This window comes from Armigeres subalbatus, chromosome 1 (assembly GCF_024139115.2).
Source record: "Armigeres subalbatus isolate Guangzhou_Male chromosome 1, GZ_Asu_2, whole genome shotgun sequence".
Lineage (NCBI taxonomy): Eukaryota > Metazoa > Arthropoda > Insecta > Diptera > Culicidae > Armigeres > Armigeres subalbatus.
The window spans coordinates 316,816,882-316,835,708 of record NC_085139.1 but is presented as its reverse complement, the minus strand read 5'-3'; the positions used below and the strand labels follow the sequence as shown (position 1 = coordinate 316,835,708).

The following is an 18,827-nucleotide window of genomic DNA, read 5'->3' as shown; positions in this document are numbered from 1 at the left end:
ATGACTAGGGCATCGCCCCTGGAGTGATTGGCGCTTACCCAGACTTCTTGCTACCCTCATTCGCCTGGGCCTTCTTTTCGGCCCTTGACGTCTTCCTCTTGTTCTTGACCAGGATCCAGGAGGCGTCATCCCCCTCTATTTCCCTGGTCTGGTGAGGCTGAGAGCTCTCAGCCTGCCGTAACCCCTTACCACCGTCTTTCCTGGGTGGACGACCTTTCCAGGTCCTTCCTCCCCCGGTTTTGGAGGTACCTGGTCGGAGTTCAGCTTCCCAGCCCCACTACCCTTGTTCGGGGTAGTAACCCTCCGCGTTTTGGAGCGGCCCCTAGAGAGCTCATCCCCTGGAGACTGTCTCCCCCGTTTTTGTGTATGCTCCGTTGGAGCAGTCACCCCGCGCCCGCGAATACTTGAGCCTCAGTCTGGGTAGACTTTGGCACCATCGTCTTCGCTGGCACGCCCTCGGTCGATTCGACCTTGCCCGAGTCCGCGAATCCTTGGGCCTCAGTCTGGATAGACCTCGACTCCACGGATTTCACGGGTTTACACTTGGCCGTCCCGACCGCCCTCTCCAGCTTGGCGTCCAACATCGACTTTCGAAGTTTCAGCAAGCTCCTCTTGAGGTCCTTACTGATATTATGCTTCGATGACGCAAAGTCGATGATGGCGTCCAGCTGTTCCGTCGCCACCTCGAAGGCCGAAAGCCCATCGCAAAACGTCATGTCACAAGTCATGGGCCGTGCATAACCTCTACCGGCGTAGCCGGGGAGAAGGTTAAGGGCACTCCTTATGGAATCCAATTTTCGAAGTACTCGCGTTTTCAAGGGCACACCATTCGATACGGAAGCAACGCACAAATGTCATTTTTTTCAACTTTGCTGCGTCGCAGCATGCGTGAAAAAATAGAAATGACAGTTGTGCATTGCTTCCGTATCGAGTGGTGTGCCCCCGAAAACGCGAGCACTTTGAAACTTGGATTCCGTAAGGAGTGGCCTTAAGTGACCCACGCTGCGCATCGAGCTACCGAGTATTGCCTCTGGTCTCCTAGGTGGCGACCTGAGCAACCAACCTCTTGCGAAGGGGTTGTCGCCTACACTACTACCACTAATTGAAGAAGAATTGACTTGGTTTTCCATTTTGATCCCACGAGTTGCTAGGGAAAACAGGTCCACCACGCCAGAGCCCAGCATGACGCGGTTAGGGACAATTACTGTGGAGGGTGCCCAGGTACCCCACAAGCTCCGTTAAAGGCCTAGCTCATTAGTTCACCCCCTGGCCATGCATCCCCTCAGCACGGGTCGCTTAACGCCTTGGGATTAGGGGTTAGGGACGATGGTCCCTTTGGTCGCACCCCCTCACTCTAGCTGATGTCAGAAGGACAACAGTGCCCAGGCTGCACTACCAGCTAAGTACAAAACCCTTAGCTGGTGGTCGATTGTCATCGGAAGACCCGTGGAAGCGTAAGATTGGAACTTGTGAGGACCAGAGCTGTGTAGGTCGCTCCTTCCCAGATGTCAACTCACCATTTCGCATGTGTGTGTGTGTCTGTCTGTGCGCACCAACCCAAAAAAAATGTCACTCAATTTTCAGGTACTTATCCTTAACCGATTTACTCGCAACAAATTGCATTCGACGTAGAATACTCTCCCATTGTTTCCTATTAAAAATTGGCCAGATCGGACTATGGGCTCAAGAGTAGTGGCCAAAATACTAGTTTTATAATGCACGAGAAAGGCACCATCACCGCTAGGTGGATTAATCACGGTTTTCTTCTTGCAGTGGGTTCGTTTTTCGGCTGCTCTTGCTTCTGGCAACGTTCTTCTCATCTGTCACTCTCTGACACTCCACATCAAACCAACCCGTCCTGGGTCGCCTCTGTGCAGTGCCTACCACTTCTCGCGCTGTTGTGCTCACCGCTCCATGGATCGACTCCCGTAGATCGTTGATGTTGTGTCGCTAACGTTAATTGCACTTATCCGTTCGTCGAGCTTCTGGCGGTACTTGAGTTTGAGTTTGTTGAGTTTGTAACTGCTCGTAGTTGCTACTCCATTATGACCAGATCAGTTGTTCTTGCACAGGGAACCAACAGATGTTTGCTTGGGACTAGCTCACATCTTCAATGTACAAGTACTGGTGATCTCATTTGTTAGGTCATACTGGCGCCTGCCACGTCAGAATGCAAGTCAATGTAGCGAAAGGGGAGGAAATGATGATGCAATCACTCGCCCACTGCAAGCCGAATATACCTCTGAACTTACCACGGGTTCATGCGGAATTTGTTGGAGCTCCGTCTTGGTTAACGAGCTGCCAATGTGATAGATAGGAGAAAGCAACTGATGGAATTTCTAATTGGATGTTTGGAAACGTGCTTTATAGTTCATTCCCAATTCTAGCAGATTACTGTTAGAATATTCAAGTTGAAGGTATAGGAATTGAGATGGAAACGGTATGGAAGTCCATTTCCAGTTCTAGCGATTGCTAGAACATGAGAAATATAGAGAAAGATACAAAGTAGGAGAATGGAACGGACCTGGGATTGAACCCACGACCTCCTGCGTATGAGGCAGAAGCAGTAGCCATATGACTACCAAGCCCGCTTCTGTTCGTCGAGCTTCTGGCGGTACTCAACCAATACTCCTTCCGCAGACAATCGCTGGATATTTTAACGCATTGTTCGCTGTGATGTTTCGTTTGAACAACCGTGATCGAATGATACCCACAACGAGGTAGTGATCAGAGTCAATGTTCGGACCTCTGAATGTGCGCACATCGATAACATCCGAGAAATGGCGTCCATCCACCAGAACATGGTCTATCTGTTTCTGCAAGTTTCACCATTTGGGTGTCTCCAGGTGTGCTTTCAGATGTTCTTTTGTGTAAAGTAGGTGCTACTGATGGCTATCCTTCTGGCAGCAGCCAAATTTACTAGCCGTAGGCCGTTGTCGTTGGTAGCGGAAGGCTCTCCCTACCGATTATGAGATGGGAAAAGTCTTTTTTAACGACCTAAGCGTTAGTGTCTCTGATAACAATTTTCACGTCATGAATTGGGCACTCTCCATAGGCTTTATCAAGACATTCATAAAACGTGTCCTCCATTTGAACCGTATTCTCAACACACAGATTCGTTCGCTAATGGGTTTCCACCGCATCACTCGCTTCATCTGCTTGCCCATCACTATGAAACCAACTCCATGCTCTGCTTTTTCGCCGCCGCTGTGATAGCAGGGCTGGTAGCGAAAAATGTCGTTCAAAATAGTGACTTAGTGACCAACGATGACGAAAAAAGTGACCAAATAGTGACTTTCAGAAGCAGAAAAAGTGGCCAAATAGTGACTTTTGTATGAAGTACCAACCAGGTAGTGAGCTGAGTTACATTCGTATTGTTCATTGGTCACTCGTAGTAGATCGGAAACTAGGGATATCATGTTTTTTTTAATCCTTATTGGAATCCTATCAGAAATCAAGAGAAGACAAAAAATACAATATCATGAGAATTACTTTACTACTGCTGGCCGTGTGCATCTTCATCGTAACTAGGGAGAGGATGGATCTTAGCAGGGGACAACCGACTTGGCGACACCATCATAAATACCACATAGTTGGATATTGAGGAAGGTATTCGTTGGGACATCCAAAGGCATATTGCTAGCCTTCATGGAAAACCTTATTCCGTAACACACAGGAGCAGGTAACAAATTACAAGTTGTTACACTAAACCAGGCTTATAATTTCAACAACGATTTTGAAGCAAGTTCTACAGCATTGTGGTAATAAAGTTTAACATGAGCTCGAAGTTTTTCGTGAAACTGCAGTTCGTGTATGAAAAGGCAGAATGAAGTATAACAAATTTTGCGCTGTCTTTTACTATCGATCAAAAATATTGTCTTGTCAAAATATATTCCCAAAAGTTTTACCATATACAGTAATACCTCGATATAACGTAACCTCGATATAACGTAACCTCGATATAACGTAACTCGATATAACGTAATTTTTACCTCGATATAACGTAACTTTTTTTTTGCTCCCGTTTTTAACAGTTTACATTATAAACGTGATTCATTGAGTATAGAAATATTTTTTCAATTCTAGGCCACTATAGGACCATCCTCAACAGACATAGGGTGGAGGGAAGAATCTAAGATTCTGAGACGTGACGTCACATTCCAGATGTTCGCGTTCCGACATATCCTCTCTATGACTGTCTGGGTTCATTCATTTTCATTCATTTAGTTTACATCTTAACAGAAAACACTGAATCAGCAATTTGACGCTTCAAAACACGGTTCGAGGCCGCATATCTCCAACCTCGAATGCACCCCTCGCTCGTCAAGTCGTTCTGTACTTGGTCAGCCCACCTCGCTTGCTGTGCTCCATGACTGCTTGTACTTGCCGGATCTGAGGCGAACACCATCTTTGCGGGGTTGCTGTCCGGCATTCTTGCAACATGTCCTGCCCATCGTACTCTTCCGGTTTTAGCTACCTTCTGAATACTGGTTTCGTCGTAGAGCTGGGCATGCTCATGGTTCATCCTTTTTCGCAACACAGCGTCTTCTTGCACACCGCCAAAGATGGTCCTAAGCTGGGAGGGAGCTCTCGATACTACACACCAAATTAATATATACTGTCGTCATACAACAAGTAAATTTTCAACATGAAAAAACAATCAGCCACTTGAAAAAACTAAATTTCGTTTTGCGTGTTATTGTTGTTATATTGCCTTCAAAAATTTTCTTGCCGAGAGATTCGTTTTCGGCTCACACTGACAGCTGGATTTCGGCTTGGCTTGACACACACATTTTTTGAATCTGTTTCTCCCTCCCAGGTCCTAAGCAGCTGTCTCTTGAATACTCCGAGTGCTTGCAAGTCTTCCTCGAGCATGGTCCAAGTTTCATGTCTGTAAAGGACTACCGGTCTTATGAGCGTTTTGTACATGATACATTCGGTGCGGGTGTGAATCTTTTTTGACCGCAGTTTCTTCTGGAGTTTGTAGTAGGCCCGACATCCACAGATGATGCGCCTTTACCAATATTATTTTCACACCAACATTATTTCCAGCCGTTAGCAAGGATCCAAGGTTGACGAAATCATCGACCACCTCGAAAGTGCCCCCGTCTATCGTACAATTTCTTCCCAGGCGATCCCTGTCGCGCTCAGTTTCGCCCATTCACCAACAGAGTAACTTTTGTTACTTCACGTTTCAGGGGGTGTACAGTTCACCACCACCTTTGCAATTTATCGGCCGATAGTGTCCATGTCATCCGCGAAACAAATAAATTGATTGGATCTTTTGAAAATCGTACCCCGTACCGGCTGTTACACCCGGCTCTCCGCATGTCACCTTCTAGTGTAATGTTGATCCACTGGCAAGACCTTGCCTGGAGTTTTCGCCCGAAATCTTCTCACAGTTTTGCCCCCCATCCACCATTGTTTTGATTGGTCTGGTAAGCTTCCCAGGGAATATGTTCTCGTCCATAATATTCCATAGCTCTACGCAGGCTATACTGTCATATGTTGCCTTATTCTTATAATCGATATACAGATGGTGCGTTCGGGCCTCTGGTATTCACGGCGTTTTTGGAAGATTTTCCATAAAGTAAAGATCTGATTCGTTGTCGTTAGGCCATCAACGGAGCCAGCTTGACAATTTCCCACCCACTCGTACCCATCTTGATGACGTCCTTATCATCATCAGTGCTTCCGGAGTATGGGCTATGGATGTTGATTATGCTTAAGTTGTAGAACCGGCTTTTGAACCTCAACCTGCGCATTCTCTCATGAATAGACCACCACCCGATCACGCGCCTTTGCCATCACTAATCAAGCTGTTCAAAGCTCGTGTGTGTTGCCGCTGCTCTGATAGATGGTATGATTACCTTTAAACGCACCATTGATCTCTTCCAACAAACCTCCTACAGCGCTACGAATCCACGGTCCTTGAACACATAACCGAGTATGCGTGTGCTTCCGATGAAGTTTCCCTAGGTGGGCACCACCGAGTTTCAGTAAACATGATTTTTGCTGAGATCTCAGTAAAAGTGACGGTTGCTGAGAAATGTAAATATTTTGCTGAGAATCAGTACTAAACGAAATTTCCTGCCGAAGTTCAGTTCTGAAATGACTTATGAGCGTAGCCGAAGCACTTGTAGCAGACCACAAGTGGTTAGTGTATGATCACGTAACATACCATTAATCCTACCTTCAACTTGGTCTTATCAAGCAACTTCTTGGCTGCCGCCAGACGTACCTGGCGGGCACACATGGTGTCAGGCCATTAGGCCGAAGGCCATTTGGCCAAAGCTCATTAGGCCGAATGGTCATAAGGCCGAACGGTCATTAGGCCGAATGGCCATTAGGCCGAATTAATAGAAAAAATCGAAAAGTGAAAAATGAGAAGTTCTTTCTTCACCTTACCCTTTCTTCCTTCTCCCTTCTTGCATCTTCCTTCATCTATCTGTCTTCTTCCATCTTCCTTCTTCTTCCTCCTCCCTTCTTCCTTCTTCCTTTTTCTTTCTTCCTTCTTCCTTCTCCTTCTTCCTTCTTCCTTCTTCCCTCTTCCTTCTTCCTTCTTTTTTTTCTTCTTCCTTCTTCCTTATTCCTTCTTCCTCCTCCCATTTTACTTCTTCCTTTTTTTCTTCTTCCTTCTTCCTTCTTTGTTCTTCCTTCTTCCTTATTCCTTCTATCTTTTTCATTATTCCTTCTTCCTTCATCTTACATATAGGCACATATAGGCTCATCACCTGCGTGTCCGCATAGCTCTTTCGAAAAACAAATAGGATCTCAACTCTCCACTGATCTTTTAATGTATCAACCAGCTCACCGGCTTTAGACATTTCATCCAAACCCTTACATGGGATGACTTCGACTGGGCATAGGACTGCGACATGAATCCCATCAACCAGCCCATCTACTCATCTACTCAAGTTTTTGTACGCCGAGCTCTTCTGAGCAGGATTTCGAAAATCATCTCGTCCTTCTGCATCCTATGGATGCAGTTGACATCTTCTACTTGACCAGAGAGTATTTGCTCTCCTCTCATGGACTTTGGGACATCCGCGTAGCTCCGTCATAATATCATACTTCTACAAGCACCTCTTTTTTGCCGCAGCTACCTCCTCTGCCGCTTGTTTTACGACTCACTTCGTTTTCATTTTCGGCTTTTTAGGGATGGCAATTTCCCACCAGGGACGGTTGTCCTACCGATGAAATTCAGTAGGTGTGAGTACTACACTTAACGTTTTGGGGCGGCATCCTGCACAATCTTATAAGTATAAGTATAAGTGAGTATACTCACTTTAAGAGTCGCACCACCAACTCCTTCTAATCAATAAGTAGGCGTTTCTCACGTTCCGCCTCCTTACTAGACATTAGCAGAGACTTCCACTGCTGCCTATCCATTGTAACTAGTTCGCAAAGAATCAGCACGACGAGTTTGAAATACTTGCTGAAGGTCTGGAGGCCTCCATGAACGGCATGATTCTGTCCATAATTTCCGTTACCACGTCACCTTTGGGTGCTCCACCTCTCTACATGGATGGTCAGCACGTTTTTAGAGATTGATCAGAGTGGTTTCGTCTATTTTCGAGTCCGCGGGACCTCCTCTAACCAATCTACCATAGACCACCATCATAGAAGATCTTTTGGTCGCCAAAGCGTGGGAGGTAGTTCCAGCTGACTCGATTCGAATATCTTACAATATTCTTTAAAATGCTCCAAAAACTCGAGAATGAGGATGATGTACTGACAGTGGTACTTAAGTGGTCTTAAGAGGCACACTGAGAAGCATTCATGAGAAGGTAGCATACCGACCCAATGCCGGTGACAACAAAAGGCAGTCAATGTCAACGCAAGAAGAAGCATGTCACAATCTGCGAGTTTTGGAAATGATAACGAATATGTAAACGAGTTTGAACAAGCAGCCCTCAATGGGTTATTTATGGTAATCAGATACTCGGAATAGAATAATTCTCGCGTGATTTTTGAAAACGTCGTAAGTCCAAAAGAGAGGCTCTCTTTGTTTACTTTCTCTTTCGATTATTACGAAGCCATACTAACATTTACATTGGATTTTCCAGCACCGATCTGAAGAAAATAGCTTTGTCTAGTGTGCTGAGGTGAAAATATTGCAACAAATTTTAAACTAGCCTAGATATTAGCAAAAGACAGCGTAATAAAAGAGAGTCTCTCATTTGGACTTATAACGTTTTCAAAAATCACGCGAGAATTGACCACTGACTAATCAGTTCTCGCTGCGTCAGATGCGTACTTATATCATGGACATCGTAATTAAAAAGCAGCACTAAAAAGGCTTCAGTGCAGAAATGTTGTTTTGCTATTTCGAACTGGTTTGAGAATTGTTATGAACTTGAGTTCTACTTTCATGAATAAAGAATGGTAATCTAGAATAATATTAAATTTAGGTTTATTTTTATTTATAAATTATTTAATTGAAGTAATATTCTAAGATAAAAAGTAAATATGAAAACAGAAATGAAAAAAATAGATAAGCAAATAAAAAACAAAACAAAATATCAAAAAATAAAAAAAATTAAAAAGTTAAGTAAGAAAGGTTGGAACACCCTGGTGGATGAATAACATTGATTTTAGGTTAAAATTCTTTTATAAAAAAAGATTTAAAAAAAAATTTGAGAGAAAAAATTTTGCTTCGATATAACGTAACCTCGATATAACGTAACGAAAATAAAAATTGAGTTACGTTATATCGAGGTATGACTGTATAGATGATTCAGCTGCAAGACAGTATGAAAAAGTGCTAGAACGATGTTTTGGATTGGGGTTTCGCTAATTTTTATGTAGTTAGACGTGTGAACATTCGTTTTGGCACGTTGAAAAATTAACACGGTTTTTCGGCAAAAAAGAAATAAAATGATCTAATCAATTACTAAACAGAGTAATCACAAAGTTTATGAATCTTTATAAGGAAAAATTGTTAAAAAAAACTTTAAGAATCCAAAATTATGATGACATTTTTAAAATACGATTTTTATTAATGAAAAATAACATTTTTAATTGAAACAAATTTAAATACATATAGTATAGAGTCCATTAGCCATTTGTTTTTTCGAGACCCTGATCTCGGGTTCATTAAAAACAATAACTCATATATAACATGAATTTTACCGAACCTAAGTTTCCTAAGTTTCAAGTTTCGTAAAATGTGATCCAAAATCTTGAATTTGATGCAGAAATTGCTTTGGAAAGTCTAAAAAAAATTCAGAAATTTCAGCGGAAGTTGATTTTTGTGGAAAACCTTGTGAAAATTTCTAGGATTTTTTTTTCAGAAATTGTGCAGAAGATACTTCAATCCTTATGAAATTTATCTCCAGAAGTTCAAATGGAAATTCTAACAGAAATCCGATGGCGAATATCAGCACAACAACTTCCGGAAATTCTTTTATACCATAAATTCAAGGCAGAATATTTTATAGACATTCCTGCTGTCTTTCAGGAATTTCCACGGAAACTGCACGTCAATTACTATTTCTCTGCGAATCCCTGAAAAAAAATCTCCTTCAAATACAAGCGGATTATTTCATGAATTCCGGTAGAAATCTTTTTGAGAATTCCTTCAGATATTGTTTGGTGAATTCCTAAGAAAAACCTTCCGAAAATTATTTCCCAAATTAGAGGCGGAATTTTTACGGAATTTTACATAAAGATTTATGCGGTCATCGCTACAGAAATTACAGTGAAAGTTCCTATAAGAGAAACAAAGTTAGGAAGCTTTTTATAACGAAGGTGGATTTTTCTCTAGATACAAGCAACTTACCCAACTTAGGAAGTAGTGCGCTGGATTCGCATAAAGTTGCGCTAAACAACGCATCAATTAGTTTGACAGATAAAACTTCGGAAGAAAGTTCGGTTCGGAAGTCCCGATGTCCGAATTCTAATGTGGTGCTACGCCGACAATATCATGTTGTGTGATTCGTTGTAGAGGGGTTAATCAATCAGAAACTAAAAAATATCTCGGAATTATGTCAAAATTGACGTGACAAAAAATGGATATTCAGAAACGATAAAAATGACAACAAGTGAAGTTCTTACCCTTAAAATGCTTATTAAACGAGTGCTCAAGAGTATAATGCATTCAATAATGGCTTGGAAATATCCAAACAATTGGGTAGGCATAGACTTCAAATGTGGAGTCCCTTCTCAACGACATTTTGCTATCGAAAACAAAACCCTACGCTCCTTATTTATTAAACTTCCACCTAAAACTAAATCCGTTATGTAAATCCGCATCAAATCCGCGAGAATAGCAAAAACCGCGAAAATCGCGAAATCCTCGTACCGCCATCGGGGGTGACAATGGGTCTAGGGGTGAGAATGGGTCAACGGTCTCACCGGCCATCTGGAGGTAGTACAGCAAAATCGTTCAAAAAGGTCTCTTATATTTTGGTCTTCTTGCCCTCAGATGTATTCAATCTATTCTACAAGCTTTTTAAGTAGTTGAAATAGTGACCCATTCTCACCCCCATTTGACCCATTGTCACCCCCGACGACGGTAGTCGTAACAATCCTGCGCTTTATATACGGCGCTGCTTAAACGTATGCCCAAGCTTCGCTGAGTGGTCTGTCTGTGTGTCTCTCGATCCCGAAGTCCATGGTTCGAACCCACTCTGCCTTTCATAAGACGGCCTTGGAGCAATTTTTCAAACTTTATATATTTTGCTAACAGATTTACATTTGATTTGGTTGATGATAATGGTAGATACAAATGATTTTTTTTTACAAACGGTGGTGCGAAAATAGTGACTTTAGTGACCATTTTCCGAAAAATAGTGACTTTAGTGACTTTTGGATGCAAATAGTGACTTTTTAGTGACTAGGCTCAAAATAGTGACCAAGTCACTAAAAAGTGACTTGCTACCAGCCCTGTGATAGATGTTATATTTGAATGCAGTGTTGGTCGTGGAGTCCACGGCTTGGAATTCACGTTCTCTGGATCTAGGCAGAGGCATCTTCTGCAGTTCTCGAGCCAGAATGCTCACTCGTCCAGGTTTATTTAGGGTCCTGACATTCCAGGGACCGAATTTCCAATCATAGTCCTTATTTCGTTGCCGGGTCGGTTGCCAAAAAAAACGTTATCTTTTTTTCTATCTTCATTTTCGTGGTATTTAAGAGGCTTCAGTAAGCTACCTTACCAGGGTCGCGTTACCTACATCGCGACTTGGATCGTTAGCTCATAATTACAAAAGTATGGAAACCAAGCCACGAAGCCAAGAAACAACAGAATGACCCAAACGATCTAACGCTTGATAGTTGAACAGTACCATCAGAAACTATTACGAGAGGATAGAAATTGCTAACGGATCTATCTATTCTGTTTGGTCGTTAATACCCTACATTAGCGGCGCAGAGCCTAAAATATTCAACTTCATGAATCTACTTCGGTCCGAATTTTGACAAACATCGCATGATTATTCAAAACATAGAATGACATACATAGTCAGACGATTACTCCACCATCTCATTCATTTTACTGCCACTGCGTGTGGTTACGATGTGCAGAAAAAAACACAATTAGCATTGTTTTATATTGATGTTTACCGTTGAAAGTGCCACGCGGATGAAAATCGGATTCAGTTCTATGTGATAAATGAATTTACTCATTTCAAACGTGTTCAGATTTCAGAAAATTTATGAATTTGTAGAATTTGCATAAATATTCAATGACTAATATTCAACCGAATATTGACAGTCCAAGGCCGACTATGAATGTGTATTTATTTAATCTTTATTAAGGTGTTTTAATTAAAGATTAAATTGATTTTAACAATAATGATAAAATTAAAACTATGAATGTGTCTGGAAGTGAGCTGACAAGTGAAGAAATGTAGACTTTACTAAAAAATTTCGATTATTTTACACTCTTGCTGCAAGATTTGTAAACCAATTTATTGGCCATTTTTGCTATTGTTTATCATGAGGGGCTAACACGATAGTGTTATGTCCATCAAAGTCGAGAAAATTTGCAAAACTCGATCCAGGGCCAATCGCTTCTAGCCGCCCTGAACGTGTAGCGCCCTCAGATGTACTGCAACTGCCAAAAGCCATCGTGTACGCGACCTACTAGAAAGCCTACGAGCTATTCCGGATTCTTTATCGAATATTAAGTTTCCTGGACGCTCTTCCGGCATACGAACATCGTTTTCAGCCCACCGTAGTCTGCCGTGTCGTAAACTTCCTTGCAGACGCCACACGTATTTTCACGTCGCGGCTAAAATTACTAGCACATGTAACGAGTGTTCTAAAAGAGACAGTGTCGACCTGATATTGTCACTCGCCGATTTTGTCTACACCCGATTTTATCACGTCCCGAATTTGTCATTCCAAATAATTTTGAAAATTTCAGTCGTTCTTTTTAGTTTTATACACAGGATTTTGTTTTTACACGATTTTTTTTCGCTCGTATTTTTGATCGTGTGACTTCGATTTGCCACCAAACTCTTCGCAACATGTTTCAAAAAATCCAGAATAAATCACAGAAAAATCACATGATAATTAATATACGTTAAACATTTAGGATGAGTGGAAAATTGAGAAAATGTAAATCGTGTAAAAACAAAATCTAGTGTAAATAATACGGCAAACAAGAATGATTTTCATACTTTCACCGCCTGTAGTTCATTATAAAGCATTTCTGAGTACCTGTCGGGTCATAAAATAACGAGTACCGTTTACGTATTTTGCCTTTTCTTGACATAAACTGATTCATACTTGTGAAAAGAACCTCAAATGCATTTCCTAAGAAAACCACGATATGTTTGCGACAGAATAAGGGAATTCCGCATGCAGACAAAATAATAAGTTTTGGAGAAACACGCTTGCATTCTATGGATTTGATAAATCAATGATTGTTTATAAAATAAGTTACGCCCAACTAGCAAATCAGTCCCGAAGTGTCATATCAGCCAACAACTATTGAAAGATGTTTTAGTTTTAAAACTATGTAAAACGTTTGCCAACTTTCTCCAATAAATGTGACGGCTTTGGCAGGTTTTGTTCTATTATTGGCAGGGGGGTTTTTTATGACTGACTAGGCTCAAATTTGGCCTAAACATTCTTTGCATATCAAAGAATATTGTAGCCAAATTTCATAAAATTTGGTCGACAAAAACCCCCCTGCCAATAATAGAACAAAACCTCCCAAGGCCCCCTTCCCCCTTACTTGACACATTCCACTAAAAAACTCTGAATAATTTTCTAATGCAAAAATGAACCAGATAGGTACCTAGGAGTTGGGGGTTCGGGGCGTAATAAAGAAAACACGCTATTAGAATCGAGAATATAATCTCAAACATAACCGTTTGTGATGAAAATCAGTCCTGCAGTTATATACATTATTCCCGGGGCGCAATAAAGATTCTGTAATTTGTTTATTTACCTTATAAACCTGTAAGTCAGGACTTTTAATCAGATTATCTATTGTAATTTGTATTTTATTAGTGAACGCAAATCTGGTTTGTCACAACTTTTTTCGGGTCAACTTTATTGAAATTTAATTCATAAGTTATACATATTGTTAAATTATTCAATTTGATTATATGTTGTTTTAGTAGAAAAAAGTATCAGTAGATAAAAATAATGTTATGGGAATTTATTGAACTCGACTCTTAGACCTTAGGTATAAACTATGAATCAGTGGCAACAAATTCCACAAGGTTTTCCAATGCGAAATCTGCTTTATTGCAGTTTAAAAAAACTGGGGTTTCCTCGACATTATACGGCCATTCAAAAAGCGCTGTAAAATATTGCCCAAGAACACCTGGCATCTCTTTCGATTCGAACGAAAAAGACAGAGAGAATTGAAGAAAAAATGCCACAACTTACTTCGTTCTCCTCCCGATCGGAACACACCTTCCGTCCTCCGGTGCTTCACTGCTGGGGCTGGCTCGCCGTCTAGCTGAGCCGTGCTGTGTAGGCTTCAGTCGGGTCACTTTTCCACTGAGACTCTTATTATTCCCAAACAGTGTGTTCCGCTGTCGACTGCCTACTGACAATGATCAATGATGATGACGATGAGAGCACACCGCACACAATGAAAGAGTGGCGTGAGAAGAGGCGCACTACACACTGGCTTCGGCATTCAATACGCGAGTAAAGAAGAGGGGGTTACGAGACACTCCACTTTTTTTCTTCAGATATTCGTCAGACGAAGGGGGGCATAAGGGAAAAAAACTTCGAGGCACTTTTCCACTTTGAATCGATGCATAATTTCACCCAAATGCGACTGAAAAGGCACGCGACTATTAGCTGGAAAATTGATTTAACTTTACTTCCACATATCTTCATCGGCACATGCGAGGCATTTTTTCACTTTTCCACGATGCCATTTGAAGAATAATCACTCTCTTTTAGCACACGAAATTCCGCTTCTTTGCGATTCAATGGCAGGGAATATGTACAATGTAGTTCAGTACAAAGGTGCGATCGAGGCTCACGCATGAAAAATTCAACTGATCAGTGTTCCCAACTGTTTTTATTTGAGCTGGCGTTTTTGAGTGACATTGAGTTTCGCCTTTTCGCCCGACTAGTGTTCACCGAGCTGAAAATTTCGCGTAACATTTGCAATGAGTCTATTAGGGTCTCGCCGACATTTCTCACCAACACAAACGCAGGTTCGTGGTTGCAAACAATCCCATTTGATTTTGCCGTGACAGCTGCTCGTGGTTGCAAACAAACCGAGTAAAAGTGTGAGTGAAACGTGCGTGTACGTACACGATCGCTGAAAGCCTAATTGCGAGAAAAGAGAAAAATTCTCGCTTAACTTTTCAAAAGGTCCTAAGTAACATTTGTATCATGAATTAATTTGAGTAGCGCAATCAAAAGCTTTCATGTTGTTCTGTCGATTGCGCTATTCAAATTAATTCATGAAAAAAATGTTACTTAGGACCTTTTGAAAAGTTAAGCGAGAATTAATTTGAATAGCGCAATCAAAAGAACAACATGAAAGCTTTTGATTGCGCTATTCAAATTAATTCATGAAAAAAATGTTACTTAGGTCCTTTTGAAAAGTTAAGCGAGATATTCTAATTTTGCGGAGCAAAGAAGAAGAATCTGCTAGGGGCCCTCCTTAGCCGTGCGGTAAGACGCGTGGCTACAAAGCAAGACCATGCTGAGGGTGGCTGGGTTCGATTCCCGGTGCCGGTCTAGGCAATTTTCGGATTGGAAATTGTCTCGACTTCCCTGGGCATAAAAGTTATCATCGTGTTAGCCTCATGATATACGAATGCAAAAATGGTAACCTGGCTTAGAAACCTCGCAGTTAATAACTGTGGAAGTGCTTAATGAACACTAAGCTGCCTGCGAGGCGGCTCTGTCCCAGTGTGGGGATGTAATGCCAATAAGAAGAAGAAGAAGAAGCAGACTGAGTGTCGGAAACTTCAAAATGGCATGCACTGTACGAAAAGTGTTGATATTTTCTGATATCAAGAATATTCGAGAAATCTAAAATGTTTCAAAATCACATAAATATATGACAAAATGCCTTTGAAGTACCATAAAATTTGTTTAACCCTTAAATGCGCAATGTTGTTTTAAAACAACAAACCGAAAATAGTTTTAATGTTAATAAATTCAATGGTTATTTACGTCAAAAATATTTCCGACGATTTCTAAGAAAATCGTCTTGCGCCTTTAAGGGTTAAAAATATAGCGGCATGTAACACTCGTTTAAAGTTGCATATTCTCGTTGAACCTCGTTGGCACGGCAAATGCTGGGTAAAGCGTACCATTGGTACTTCGCGTACCTGAAGGAATAAAATAGACCCCATCTCGCGGTCCTTAGCCTCTTACCCAGCAACTCCTATCCCTACCTCCCGCGGTGCTGGCCGGGATACGAGCAACCTTAGGGAAGATCGGGTAACCAACCCCGGTGGGAACTATGGTCGTATGCTGACAGGGAAGGGGTTTGCTCCTCTCCGGAGGTGCAAATCTTATTGAGCGTCTGTTCTCCATGTCAGGATCGGCTCACAACAGCGTCTGTTCTCCATGTTAGGGGCGGCTGATCATCGTCCGAGTGCCAGCGAGGGACTCTCAGTGAAACTGTGCACCATGGTCCACCGGAAATAAGGAGGAATGGTCCTCCGGAAATTTAGGGGTTTGGTGTCAGGCCCTGCAAGCCAGCCTTTAAAAATCTTAAGCAACGAACAATCAACGAGAGAGTACGGACCGGAACCATCGGCGAAGACCACTGCGACGAAAAGGGACTAGCGATTGGAAACTCGGTTCGTGGAACTGCAAATCTCTCAACTTCATCGGGAGCACACGCATACTCGCCGATGTGCTCAAGGACCGTGGATTCGGCATCGTAGCGCTGCAGGAGGTTTGTTGGAAGGGATCAATGGTGCGAACGTTTAGAGGTAATCATACCATCTACCAGAGCTGCGGCAACACACACGAGCTGGGAACAGCTTTCATAGTGATGGGCGATATGCAAAGGCGCGTTATCGGGTGGTGGCCGATCAATGAAAGAATGTGCAAGTTGAGGATCAAAGGCCGGTTCTTCAACTTCAGCATAATCAACGTCCATAGCCCACACTCCGGAAGCACTGATGATGATAAGGACGCATTTTACGCGCAGCTGGAACGTGAGTACGACAGCTGCCCAAGCCACGACGTCAAAATCATCATAGGAGATTTGAACGCTCAGGTTGGCCAAGAGGAGGAGTTTAGACCGACTATTGGAAAGTTCAGCGCTCACCGGCTGACGAACGAAAACGGCCTACGACTAATTGATTTCGCCGCCTCCAAGAATATGGCCATTCGCAGCACCTACTTCCAACACAGCCTCCCGTATCGGTACACCTGGAGATCACCACTGCAGACAGAATCACAAATCGACCACGTTCTGATTGATGGACGGCACTTCTCCGACATTATCGACGTCAGGACATATCGTGGCGCTAACATCGACTCTGACCACTATCTGGTGATGGTTAAACTGCGTCCAAAACTATCCGTCATCAACAATGTTCGGTACCGACGACCGCCGCGGTACGACCTAGAGCGACTGAAGCAACCTGATGTCGCCACTGCATACACGCAGCATCTCGAGGCAGCGTTGCCGGAAGAGGGTGAGCTCGATGGGGCCCCTCTTGAGGACTGCTGGAATACAGTCAAAGCAGCCATTAACGACGCAGCGGAGAACAACGTCGGGTATATGGGTCGAAGTCGACGGAACGATTGGTTCGACGAAGAGTGCAGACAGATTCTGGAGGAGAAGGACGCAGCGCGGGCGGTCGCGCTGCAGCAAGGTACCCGGCAGAACGTGGAACGTTATAGACGGAAGCGGAGACAGCAGACCCGCCTTTTTCAGGAGAAGAAACGCCGCCTGGAAGAAGCGGAGTGCGAGGAGATGGAACAGCTGTGCCGTTCTCAAGATACACGCAAGTTCTATCAGAAGCTCAACGCATCCCGCAAAGGCTTCGTGCCGCGAGCCGAAATGTGCCGGGATAAGGATGGGAGCATCTTGACGGACGAACGTGTGGTGATCGAAAGGTGGAAGCAGCACTACCAGGAACATCTGAATGGCGCTGAAAGCACAGGCAGTGAAAGTCAAGGCAGCGGAGGAGATGACAACGTCAGTTCAGCGGACGATGGAAGCCAACCAGCCCCCACCTTGAGGGAAGTTAAGGATGTCATTCAACAGCTAAAGACCAATAAAGCAGCTGGTAAGGATGGTATCGGAGCTGAGCTCATCAAGATGGGCCCGGAAAAGCTGGCCACTTGCCTGCACAAACTGATAGTCAGAATCTGGGAAACTGAACAGCTACCGGAGGAGTGGAAGGAAGGGGTTATATGCCCCATCTACAAGAAAGGCGACAAGCTGGAGTGTGAGAACTTTCGAGCGATCACCATCCTTAATGCCGCCTACAAAGTGATATCCCAGATCATCTTCCGTCGTCTGTCATCATTAGTGAATGAGTTCGTGGGAAGTTATCAAGCCGGCTTCGTTGACGGCCGCTCGACAACGGACCAGATCTTTACTGTACGGCAAATCCTTCAAAAATGCCGTGAATACCAGGTCCCAACGCACCATCTGTTCGTTGATTTCAAGGCGGCATACGACAGTATAGACCGCGTAGAGCTATGGAAAATTATGGACGAGAACAGCTTCCAGACGGGAAGCTTACCAGACTGATCAAAGCAACGGTGGATGGTGTGCAAAACTGTGTGAAGATTTCTGGCGAACACTCCAGTTCGTTCGAATCGCGCCGGGGACTAAGACAAGGTGATGGACTTTCGTGCCTGTTGTTCAACATTGCGCTAGAAGGTGTCATGCGGAGAGCCGGGTGTAACAGCCGGGGTACGATTTTCAACAGATCCAGTCAATTTATTTGCTTCGCGGATGACATGGACATTGTCGGCCGAACATTTGCAAAGGTGGCAGAACTGTACACCCGCCTGAAACGTGAAGCAACAAAAGTTGGACTGGTGGTGAATGCGTCAAAGACAAAGTACATGCTTGTTGGCGGAACCGAGCGCGACAGGGCCCGCCTGGGAAGCAGTGTTACGATAGACGGGGATACCTTCGAGGTGGTCGAGGAATTCGTCTACCTCGGATCCTTGCTAACGGCTGACAACAACGTTAGTCGTGAAATACGAAGGCGCATCATCAGTGGAAGTCGGGCCTACTACGGGCTCCAGAAGAAACTACGGTCGAAAAAGATTCACCACCGCACCAAATGTGTCATGTACAAGACGCTTATAAGACCGGTAGTCCTCTACGGACATGAAACATGGACAATGCTCGAGGAGGACTTGCAAGCACTCGGAGTATTCGAGAGACGGGTGCTTAGGACCATCTT

The 18,827-nt window shown here is 43.2% G+C and overlaps 1 protein-coding gene across 1 annotated transcript in view; it reads right to left on the bottom strand.

The window, feature by feature from the left end:
* LOC134207973 (protein spitz-like) overlaps positions 1-14,476 on the bottom strand; it is an 84,359-nt gene extending 69,883 nt beyond the window's left edge. Inside the window, exon 1 of the mRNA XM_062684073.1 lies at positions 13,849-14,476. The gene's annotated coding sequence lies outside the window, so the exon portion shown is untranslated. The remainder of the gene's footprint in view (positions 1-13,848) is intronic.
* Between the last annotated feature and the right edge of the window lie 4,351 nt (positions 14,477-18,827).